The sequence below is a fragment of the Protopterus annectens genome, chromosome 14.part0 (assembly GCF_019279795.1).
Source record: "Protopterus annectens isolate FY-2018-M chromosome 14.part0, PAN1.0, whole genome shotgun sequence".
Taxonomy (NCBI): Eukaryota; Metazoa; Chordata; order Ceratodontiformes; family Protopteridae; genus Protopterus; species Protopterus annectens.
Window position 1 is genome coordinate 318,713,548 of NC_056748.1, and position 10,625 is coordinate 318,724,172.

Sequence of the window (10,625 nt, forward strand, 5' to 3'; positions counted from 1 at the left end):
CTTTTACAAAGCAGCTGATTTGGCTAGTGGTATGTTGCTCTGTTTTGCACAGGATGCTTGGCAGTAAAATGTATGGTTCTAGCAACTTTCCAAGATTATACAAGCAATGTTTGTGTCCCTGGTTTTGGGCTTTGACCCCCCAATACATTTTGGCTTTTTCCAGTTTTCCTGTGCTGCAAAGTTGAGTATTGAGTAGATTTTACAAGGAGCTGAGAGCTGCAGGCGAACAGAAGTTTAGTGCTGCTTAAGTGAAGTTGGTTTGCCTTGTTAATAGCACAACAAGTTGTGTACTTGTTTTGATGCAGAAGGCTGTGGGTTCTACTCCCACAAGGTGGATGCTGCCGTACTCCGAATGTTCTCCTTGGTGAAGATACTAACTATGAGTTCGCTATCAGTTTGCCATCCATTTCCTCTTGCAATATTACTAGCTTATCATTTTTTAATGTAATATAGGCAATTTATTCCTGAGGGGGCAACAGGCACTTTATTTTTCGATGAAACCATGAAATATAAAGGTGTTTGCTAGCAGCAACCTCTTCATTAGTTACAGATTTCTTTAATGTGGAATTATTTAGATGACTTTTACTTCTTCAGAGATAGTGCATATTTACTGATAATGGACTGTAGAATTGTGCATATTTACTGATAATGGACTGTAGAATTGTGCATATTTACTGATAATGGTGGACTGTAGAATTGTGCATATTTACTGATAATGGTGGATCGGGAAGTCTGAGTAGACTTTTATGATAAATGTTCTGAACTGGGCAGTTTTGTCATTATGGGTGCATGCATTTTGTTTCATTGTTTACTGGAAAAATGTTCAAAACAAATTTAAAACGCCTCTAACAACTGTAATATATTGTACAAGGAATATAATTTAGTACAATGAGGAAGGTGTATCAAAGAGCACATGTATGTTTCATATGCAAGGGGCCTATGATTTGAAAACAGCCCAAAATTAATCTTTATCTGCCACTGGCAAAATGTATTTTCTTTGAATGTGGGTTTCAATGCTGTTTCAATGAATGTGAGTTTCAAGAGCAGAGAAGTTTTAATGCTAAGTTTTCATTGTGAGACTGCATTGCTTTGTTTAGTAGATGACTTAGTGTTTGTGCTGTAAAATACAAAATAAAACTTTCAAATGAAGTCCAACTCATCATACAAGTAAAGCAGTATGCACATTAGTGTTTATGGTAAATGGAGTGAAATAGCCAAGTAATGGTTCATAGGAATGGCTGCAGAGGCTCTTCAACTGTGATTTTGTCAGGGGGGAAGGGCAGCAAACTCAGACAGGCCCAGCTGAACTATACCTCCCAACTGTCCAGATTTTCAAAGAATGAATAGATTTTTGCTTCTTATTTTTGATTTGTTCTTCATAAAATTTGTAGTTTTCTGGCAAATCATTTAGAAATTAAGTCACTAAATAATGATACACTGAGTTTCAGACTTCATAACCTTCAGAAAATGCATGCTAAAGTAAGAACTGTTATTCTATCAACTGTCTCAATTTATACAAGAGCAATTTTTAGTACTGTTTATATGTTCCCCCAGTATATTTGGCCTTGTTCAGATTTACTGCATCAACAGGTTGAGAGATACATGCAAATAAATTGCTTTATAGAATTAGGCATAGCCAACCTCTCAACTGTCTCCGATTTTGGCTTAAAATGTTGCTCTTCCCCTAATAATCCCTCCACAAAATAGCAATTTTGGAAGAAAACATGGAGGGTTTACAATTAAGAAATAACTGTAATAATCAAAGTTATAGATTACTTGAAATGTATGTAGATTCTTTTATTTTGTCAGCTGCTCAAGTTAGCAGTACTAATATTAAAGTGTCCCTTCTTTGACGGGTTCACAGCTGTATTGTGTGGCTATTTTATATTTTTGCATCACATTTGGTCCATTTTTCATAAAATTGTGTTTTTTGGCAAATTAGTGACAAATCACTAAAGACGGAAGTTAGAAAATAATGGCAGACATTTGAGTTTCAGATTTTATACCCTTCGGAAAAGTCATACTAATGCAAGACCTAGTCTATTATCTTTCTAAGTTTATTAGAGAAATATTTAAAAATTGTCCTTATTTGTGGGCATTTGTCCCACTTCTGTGTATGGCTTTGTCCAGATTTCTTGCTCTGAGGTTGAGAGGTATGACACATGTGTCAGGGCCATCACAGTCAGCCAGAGACATTTCAAATTGTGACATACTTGCTGCACCCCACTCCACCATATACTGACTCTGGATGTGTCCAAGCAAGGCAAGGAGTAGTTATGCAGTGTAAATGTGCAGTGTGTCTCCCCATCCAAGGTAGACACAAGTACTACAGTGGCTTTTCATCTGTCCTTGATTTTGCAGAAAGGTCTGGTTTCTGTCATATTTTTGTACTGTTGATTTATGCTTACTACTCAAAGTGCCTGTTGCTCTGTGTTTAAGTAGCAATGCTTTAATAACCATAATGTAAGCTTGTCTGAGATCATAAGATGCAAGTAAGCTTTAATAAGCATACTGTTAAAGAATTGCCAACATTGAAAGCCTTTCTGTTGTTGCCATACAGAGAATACTTGACTAGATAATGTATAAGCCTTGGGTATTAAAGGACAGGATTCCATTATTTTAAAAAGCTCATTACACTTGTTGGAGACTTCCAGTCATCTCTACAGACTTTACCAGTAAACTAAACAGAATGCCAATCATGTGTGGTCCATAACCTGTACAGTAATCCTTTAAGCAATGTATCTTGAGCTTGTTTCTTGTATGCTTTTCATTTTTTACTTACATGTTTTCCCCATGAAACAAGTAGATAGTTGTCAGGCAGCAGGTCTTTTTTGGATAAGAAACATTTTTACAAGTGGCGGCATCACAGAGATTTCTACTTTCAGCATGTTACTTGGCACTTTAATAAAGCTGAATATAAATTATAATTAGAACTGCAGTGCAAGGAGAAGTGGTTTGAGTTGAGTGCTTCTGGTTTTGCTTGTACTTGATTTTGACTGGCATTCCAGTAATGTATTTAAAAAGTAATTTATTTTTCATGCCTCACAACCTTTTGTTTCCATCTAGATATTAAGTAAGCTGTCATGCAGCCAATGCATTGAAATATTTTTATTCTTCTACACTTATTTTTGTCTTGATTGGACTCTCATAATGATGGTTTGCCATGCCACCCAGGGGAATGTATTTAATTAAAGTTAGTTTTTGTGGTTTTGAGCATAGCTCCTCCCCTTTCTGGTTGGCCACACCCCTTCCCCTTGACCCCACCCATTCAGCTGGCTCCTGCAGCCCCCCTTTGATTTGAAGTCACCAGCCGCCACTGTCATCTGCAAACATCCTAGATATAGGAGACTCCATAGTTCGGCTCACAGACGTTCCACTCACTAGGCTGAGTAAAGACAGGGTAATGGTTAGTTGCCTCTCAAGTACCAGAATATGTAACATCACTAAATCTTTCAAGTACCTTAAACTCAGGTACACGTATGTCCTGATCAGTGGGTAAATGAGAGCAAATGACTTGAGATGTGTCCCTCTTGCATCATATGAAGAAGGACATGATGAAACTCTCAGAATATGCATTTGGGAAGGGAGTGAAACTATTATTTTTTTTTTACTCCTTTCCTAAACTTGTTTTTAATACCTTTACTAAATTATCACTTAAGATATAGGGACACATCCATTAATAGAAAAGAAAATACACCACATAATTTTTTTCATTATATATATTATACATTTTTCCATGGGGCAAGCTTCTCCACCCCTCCTAACTTGTATACCAACTCCACAGTCATACTACAGTAGATGAAAGGGGAACAAACATTGAAAGTACACCGCCATCACACAATTGAGCACAATGTAATAAAGCAAACTGCAACATTAATTATATATATTTAAGAAAATTCATACCAGTGATCAAAAATCATTTTACAATGCATAAAAACATTTGGTGTTTTTTTTTTGAGTTTTGTTAGTTTAAATGAAATAAATTTGGATAAATTGTGTTGGATAAGTCATATTTAGATAAATCAAGTTTTAGATGAAAGGACATTTTCTCTCTCTCTCTCAGATATAGATATAGATATAGGGGTTGCATTCAGGATATTGAATTGTACAGTTATTGAATGGCATTGGATACTCATAATATATTAAAAGCCAGATTAATCACAAACTCAATGTATTGCATGTTTATATTATTGCAAGCTGCAGTGACCAATTTATAGAAACATCTGTACTATGTAGATGTTATTTCAGAGAGGTACTGTTCTAGTGTGCTTGTTGCAATGGCATCTGCAAGCACTTCTTCTGGTCATACAACTCCTGGTGTGGTTGATGCTGTCAACTTGATAGTGCAATGTCAGGGGATGACAGACCAATTAAATGTGGATGGTTACCTGTATGGAATTCTACACATTTTTCCTTTCCAGAATATAACAAAACTGAGTATTTAAGATTACATAAAGCTGGAGTGGGTGATATCAATTAATATTAATTTGGAAACCAGTGATATGGATTTAAGTACTCCTTTAAGCCCAGAAAACCTAAGACTAATATGTTCTTACAGAAGACCATCTATCAATCCAAAAACTCATCAAGAATTCATATAATTTTTTTAAATTTATGTTGAACATTAGATTAATTCTTTACTTGGAGACTTTATTCCAGCATAAATTGGGACCTATATTCATCTAGTAAGAAACCAGAGCAAGATTTTTTCAGTGTCTTGGTACATTACCATTTTCTCAATTGATTAAATTTCCTACCAGAGTGAATCATATTTTAGACCTAATAATAACCAAGCTGGATTTTAACATTAATAATGTACTAGTCTGTCTTTTATTAAACAACCCAAGCATTGTTTGATCTTATTTAAAGTTTTACTTAGTCAAAATCATTCTCTTAATACCATGATGAGTTATTAAAATATGACTTCAATAAATTAAATTACAGTTCTATTTCTGAGTTAATAAAAATCTGTGGATTGGAACATTGAGGGTAGGAGCATACGTGATGATGGTTACTGCTGACTGGAACAGATTCTTAATATTCCATAAGTAGCACCCTCCAGTATAAGGGTCAAAAAGTAAGTAAGTTTCTTTATTGGTGGGATGTAGGACTCTGCTAATTATATAAAATGGAAAAAAATCTTTCATAAGTATAGAATTAAGCCATCATCTGTGGACAAAACTAAGCTTAATGGTATAACTAAAGAATTTAACTATCAAATAAGGACCAAGAAATTAAACTAAGAAATGCTACTGCATTCCTCTTCTAAGATAAAAACATTTTTATAAATACATCAATTTAGCGATGAAAAACAATGCTTACTTAACATATATAATATTTAATGGTAAAATAGAATCTGATCCTTAAACAATTGTGAACATATTTAATAGATTTTTTTTACAATCTGTATTTTATGAACAAGCCACATCTATACATGGACTAGTTCGAATGTCCAACCACACGTGGCCTATATCACTAAATGCTATTTTATGAGCTCTTAAAAAAACTAGCAAGAAATCTTCAGTGAGTCCAGATTTGATTCCATCTATACTGATCTACAGTTTAAATGATGATCTGTCTCCTTTGTTACATTGAATATTTAATAGCTTACTTAAAAAACATGTAGTACCTATGTTTTGGAAAAGTTCAACTATACCACCAATTTATAAGAAAGGTGACAGTGCTAAGTTAGATATTTCTAACTATCAACCTATTAGCCTAACATCTATATTATGCAAACATTTTGAAAGACCTCTTTTAGAAATATTATTGTACCAGGAAACTTATTCAGGAAATATTGAGATATAGCAACATGGTTTTACAGCAGATATGTCAAGATTAACTAATCTAGTTGAGTTTTCTTACCAAGATACTGTAGCTTTGGACTCCACAACATCAGTAGGCACAATTTGGATTTAGTGAAAGCTGTTGATACTTTACCTCTCTGAATGATTAATGCAACTCTTGTAAAGTACAACTATAATCCTTTTATTACTAATTGCGTTATTAGTTGACTGACTGATTTGCAATGTGTATCAATAAAAGGTCAGCTTTCAGATTTTTTTCCAGTATTGGATGTTGTACCCCAGGGATTAGTGTTGAGCCCTTTTCTGTTTATTTTGCTTTTGTCTAGTAATCCTGTTAGTAATCATACCTGGCAAGCTAAATATGTAAGTTTGCCTTTGTAATGAGGATCACTGAATAATCTCAGGATTAATGTTCAATTGTTCCATTTGGGCTAAAAATGTTAATTTGAATGTTAGTAACAATAAGTGTAAAGTTATGTACTTTGGAAGACTATTTATTAAGCCTGATCTTAACATCAATGGAAGTATTATATCTGAAACTAACTGTTAGAAGGATTTAGGGATACTGATAGCATCAGATTTTTCCTTTTCTGGTCATGTATATAATATAAAGAAACAAGCTCTTTCTATGATAGGACTTATGTTTGAAACTTTATTATTAAGAGATTAATATTAGTTCATTTATATTAAATGTGTATCCTTCTTTTTGTAATTATAATACAAGTCAACTTGCATTGCTTGATTCTGTACAGAGGAAATTCACTGACAGAATACCTTCTCTTACACATCTTGACTGTCAAGACAGATGTCATGCTCTGAATTTATACTCTTTGCAGTTAAGGCATACAAAAGGTAAAGCAATTACTGCATATAAAATCTACCATGATGAAATGTTACAGTCAGATTATAATATTTTAGTATCATTAATGATTATGCTCATACAGTGGATATAAAAAGTTTACACACCCCTGTTAAAATGCCAGGTTTTTGTGATATAAAAAATGAGACCACAATAAATCATTTCAAAACTTTTCCCACCTTTAATGTGACCTATAACCTGTATGATCCAGTTGAAAAGCAAACAAATCTGTTAGGGGAAAAAATATAAAAAATAAAAAAACATACAATAAGCTGGTTGCATAAGTGTGCACACCTTTAATCTAATACTTTGTTGAAGCACCTTTTGATTTAATTACAGCATCCAGTCTTCTTGGGTAGGAGTCTAACAGCATGGCACATCTTCACTTGACAATATTTGCCCACTTTTCCTTGCAAAAATGCTCCAAATCTGTCAAATTGCGAGCGCATCTCTTATGCATCACTCTTCAGATCACCCCACAGATTTTTCTATTGGATTTACGTCTGGGTTCTGGCTGGGCCATTCCAAAACTTAAATTTTCTTCTGGTGAAGCCATTCTTTTGTTGATTTGGATGTATGCTTGTGGTCATTGTCATGTTGAAAGGTGAATTTCCTCTTCAGCTTTCGAGCAGGCACCTGAAGGTTTTGGGCCAAAAGTGACTGGTAGTTGGAACTGTTCATAATTCCCTCCACCTTGACTAAAGCCCCAGTTCCAGCTAAAAAAGCAACCCCAAAGCAGGATACTCTCACCACCATGCTTCACCATGGGATGGTGTTCTTTTGGTGATGCAAAGTGTTGTTTTTGCATCAAACGTACCTTTTAAATTGTGGCCAAAAAGTTCATCCTTGGTCTCAGCAGACCATAACACATTTTCCCACATGCTTTTGGGAGACCTGATGTATTGTTTTGCAAATTTTACCTGGACCTGGATGTTTTTCTGTGTAAGAAAAGGCTTCCGTCTTGCAACCCTACCCCATAGCCCAGACATATGGAGAATATGGGAGATTCTTGTAACATGCAGTACACAACCAGTACTTGCCAGAAATTCCTGCAGCTCCTTCAGTGTTGCTGTAGGTCTCTTAGCATCCTCCCTAACCAGTTTTCATATTGTCTTTTCATCAATTTTGGAGGGACGTCCAGTTCTTTATAACATCATTGTTGTCCCATATTTTCTCCATTTTTTGATGACTGTCTTCACTATGTTCCATGGTATATCCAATGGTGCGGAAATGTTTTTGTACCCTTCTCCTGACTGACACCTTTCAACAATGAGATCCCTTTCATGCTTTGTAAGCTCTCTGCAAACCATGGCCTTTGCTGTAGCAGGCAACTGAGTAAATGTCAGAAAAATCCTACTAGGACAGCTGAACTTTATTTGGGGTTAATCAGAGTATCTCTCATTGATGGCAGGTGTGTATTCAAGAAGATGGAATACTATAATTAATCAAAAGGTGCTTCAACAAAGTATTAGTTTAAGGGTATACACACTTATGCAACCAGCTTATTTTATGCTTTTTATTTTTTATATTTTCACCCTAACAGATTTGTTTGTTTTTCAATTGAGTTGTACAGGTTATAGGTCACATTAAAGGTGGAAAAAGTTTTGATATGATTTATTGTGGTCTCATTATTTTATATCACAAAAACATGGCATTTTAGCAGGGGTGTGTAAACCTTTTATAACCACTGTAGATTTGATAATTTGGACTTTAAAATTTCAAAACCAAGGCATCAATGAGGTATAAATTTGTAAAACAAGTTATTCCAATATTATAGAATCATTTGTTAGCTGATCTAAGATTGTGTTCAAGTACTGTAATGTTCAAATCTAAATTTGACCTCTGGGTGGGAAATGATGTCTACAGTGTTACCTTATAAGTTAGTGTTCCTTGTTGGCCATCAGGCCTGAGCACTGTAATCAGCTTATGAGAACTTATGGTGAGGATCATGAATATAAGTGGAAGATCTACCGAGTATGCAGGCATAAGTTACATGACAAGTGTCAGGGACTTTTCACTACAATTACTGCAAGTTATGGGTATGAACTGTTAAAGTCTTTGCAGCATATGCATGCTGCAGACTCAGTGTGGAAGTGGCCTTATGTGTTGTAGATGCTATGATTCATGCTGAGAAATCTTAGTTTTCCCAAGGTTAGTTGTTGAAAGTGCAGTCTGAACTTAGTAGTGACGTGTCTACCAGTATACCTTTGAGACATTCATTAGTGTAGACAGTAAAAATGCATAAGAATAAATCTGATTGATTCTATCCCATATATTGCTAATTTAAAGGAACTTAATGTTTCACTGTGGAGTCCTAAGAGTGGTGTTTTATTCATTAAAATTTATGAGGATGCCTGTAATAACTGTCATATGAACTGCCATATGATTCTATTTGCCACTGCTATGAATACTGTGGATTTTTATTCAGCATTGATGTGATTATTGGATGGCACCTATGAGACCACTTGGCATAATGGTTAAGATCTTCGCCTCTCAACCACAAGATTCAATCCTGACCTCTGGCCATTGCCTGTTTGGAGTTTGCATGTTCTATCTGTGTCTCTTTGGGGCTCCACCATGTCTAAACTCATGCTGAATGTTTCCATCTCAACTTCACTAAAGAATGGAGCTGTGGGCAGCAGCGCAGACTCTACATGTTGACCTATAAGGGGAAGAGTTGTATAAACCCAACTACTTTGGGCATCTACTGTGATGCTCAGTATCCTAATGACATGAGAATATGGATCACAGACTGCTAGCTGTTGCAGGGCTAGCCACTCAATGGTGTAAAATATGGATCTAGATGATTTCGTTGTGTTGACTAATGTTGCTAAATGGGCATGGGTATTTGCCACTGATAAGTTAGATGAGGATCTGGCCCATTCAAACCTATGCCAAGGACCCATGATAATGGTGGTGTGGGTGTATGTGTCCCTATTGGCCAATGTGTGACTACCAGAAAGCCCAGCAGCCCTGGGTCAATAAGCTACTGGCTGGCCAGTGTCCAGTTGCCCATCTTGGGCTACCTGGGATAGCTCTGAGTGAAAGCTGGACATAAAGCCAATCAACCTGTCAGACATGAACTACGAATTGCTGCACCCAGTGTAGGTTCACTGACAGGACACAGTTTGAAAATGGATGACATGATGGCAAGGATAAGGATGGACATCCCATGCATCCAGGAGACAAGATGGAAGGGCAATGCAGCAAAGCTACTTGGCTTGGAATCCAGAGTCTACTACTCAGGAGGACAGACTAGAAATGGTGTGGGAATTGTGGTGAGGTAGAGGCTTCAGAAGACAGTGAGAGATGTAATCAGAATTGGTGACAGACAGACTCATGGCACTCAGAATCCAGCATAATAATAGGGCAGTCTTCATAATCTCAGCCTATGCCCCACAGTAGGGTTGTGATAATGAAAAAAGGAGTGCATTCAGACAGCAGTTGCAGGACCTACTAGATAAAGCAGGAACATGACTTGCGGTTAATAATGGGTGACTTGAATGCATAGACATTGACAGACAGAAAAAAATACATGAGAACTGCATAGGTCCACATGGGTGGGGCAACAAAAATAAAGAAGGAGAGTCCATTCTAGACTTCTGTCTGGCAAATGCTTTGATACTAGCCAGCACATGGTTCAGAAAGAGAGACAGTCACAAGATCACATACAAGAGTGACCAACATACAACTCAGGTAGACTTCTTCCTAGTAAGGAAAGGGTAGTGGGGTAGAATCAACAATTGCAAAGGCATTAACAGTGAAACAGTTAGCTCACAGTGTAAACCACTGTTTGCCACAGTCAGTTTAATTTTTATTTAACATTTGTTTTACCAGGATAAAATCTGACTGGATAGCAGGTGTCCGTTTTCAGCAGAGTCCTGGGGAGAAAAGCTCCGAGAATTTTAATACAAACAATAATATGTTAACATGCGAGGTAAAAAGACAGAAGATTCAAA